The following is a 2027-nucleotide window of genomic DNA, read 5'->3' on the forward strand; positions in this document are numbered from 1 at the left end:
CCTCTCCAGCACAGGCCCCAGTGTATGCCTGCTGAACTAAGGGCAAAGGAAGGGAGGATTTTGTTTTTCTAGCCCAGCCAGGCCCCATCCTTCCTGCAGGAAAGCCAGCTCCTCAGGACACCAACCTGGGCAAGGGACAGCAAGACACTCACACCTTTCTAGGCTCTGGTCTTAGGCCTGAGCTGGGGCTGGCTGAAGAGGAGGGGCAGTGCCCTGAGTCAGCCAAGCTACTGGCCCCTGGCTTGAGTGCAATGCAGGGACCACCCCGAAATCCTTAGGAAGGGGACAAAAAAAGGAGAGTAGGGCCAGAGTAGCAGTGTTAGGGACAAGCATGGGGAAAGTACTGACTGCCAGGGCAGCAGGAAAACATTCCTTGGGAGAAGTGGGGTCTCAAATCCGGAGTGTGGGTAACGTCTGAGGTCTTGGCTCCCAGTAGGAAGCCACCAGCAGATCTCCTAGGACACAGGCAAAGGACAGCTGAAGGACTGAGCAGAGACTCACAGGTGGCAGGATTCAGGAGTGGTTTGCCCCCAAGGATGAGGAAGCAATGGAGCAAGGCTCTGTTAGCTTGGAGAAAGCTGGTGCTTCCAGAGTGAGTGGGTCATGGGGGAAGAGGCCCCTCAACCATAAGCACCCCCACATGTGGAGGAGCTGCTGGATGTCCAGCCAGGGCCACATCAGTCTCCATGAGCAGTCTTAGCCAGCTCTGTCTTACCCACTGCAGCACTTACCTACCTGTTCTGCTTTCTAGTGGTTATAAGGAAAATATTCACAGTGGTGGCCAGGCTTCAGGGTTTCAAGGGAATGGGGTGGGCAGGAGGACAATGGAATGAATGATGCTTTAGGCAGGTGTGGTCAACAAGACATGGAAGAGGCACAGATGAGATGCTGCTGGGATCCAAAGGGAAGTCCCTCCTGGAATGCTGTGGGTCTAGAACCCCACAAAGGCAGGGACTTCTTCAGCCTGGACACTGGATCTCCTGATAGCTTTCAATCGCCACTGGCTTGTAGAACCCAGAGGAGACCCTGTTGGCCAGCTGAATACCACTCAGGGTGATGGAAACCATCTGGGCTGACAAACAGCTGATAGTTGCTGTCCTTAGTGTTGCTGCCCTCTCTGAAGTCCTGGCTCTGCATGATCTTTTCCATAATGTCATCCTCAACAATCTATGTGTTGTCTACCCAGGTTGGATGGCTCTCCACCAAGTCCTTCTTTTGCTGAAATAAGTGATCTGACAGTTGTAGAGGCCAGGGTGGCCACAGTAGCTTCTCGGGGGATCAGTGCTCCCACTCTCTGTTCTCAGGACCCTCCACAGCCACGCTGAGGCCACCAGAGGTGCTGCAGCAAGTGGACATGTTGCAGTGGTGCATCAAGTCTTACAGGCTGGAGGAGTGCAAGTGCTTCTTCCTGTAGACAGAGATCTTACCCTGGTGGGTGGCACAACTGGAGTTGTAGGAGTGACCACAGTGGAACAACTCCTTAGGGCTGGACAGACCCTGGTCAGGCTCTTCTGGCAGGCCTGAGCCTAGGATGGTGGGCTGGGCCTTGGGGGGCCTGGATCCTGTCAGGGAGTTGGTGCTACTGCTGCTGGTCCTGCCACCCTTTACACATCAGCTGCAGAAGTCCTGACCCGGAATGTAGATGGACTTGTCAGAAGACGGTGGTGTCTTAAAGGAGCTGTTTTCAGAGAGTAGGAACATGCCAATGGTTACCTGGCAGGAGTTCTTCATGACATATCCCTCCAATAGACAGCATCCACAGTAGAGACAGAACCCTCACACGCCACCAGATTCAAGTAGTGAAGCCCAGCTTGGAATAAGCTTTCGCGCCTTTCAACAAATTTCACACAGACACACTGAAAATGCAGGGATCCAGCAGGTCTGTGGCTGGGTTGGCACTCATCTTACACAGAAAGGTGAACCTCTTCCACCACCGCACACACTTCTCCTGCACACTTCAGCTAGTCCTGAAGACTAGCTGACAAAATCCCTGCCATCCAGCATCTGGACCTTGCAGAAGAAGACCC

At 53.8% G+C, this 2027-nt stretch overlaps 1 pseudogene; it reads right to left on the reverse strand.

Moving 5' to 3' along the window:
- Positions 1 to 959: 959 nt before the first annotated feature.
- Positions 960 to 1701, reverse strand: LOC109700472 (early estrogen-induced gene 1 protein pseudogene; annotated as a pseudogene).
- Positions 1702 to 2027: the final 326 nt, after the last annotated feature.

The sequence above is a fragment of the Castor canadensis genome, chromosome 15, assembly GCF_047511655.1.
Source record: "Castor canadensis chromosome 15, mCasCan1.hap1v2, whole genome shotgun sequence".
NCBI classification, from domain to species: Eukaryota; Metazoa; Chordata; class Mammalia; order Rodentia; family Castoridae; genus Castor; species Castor canadensis.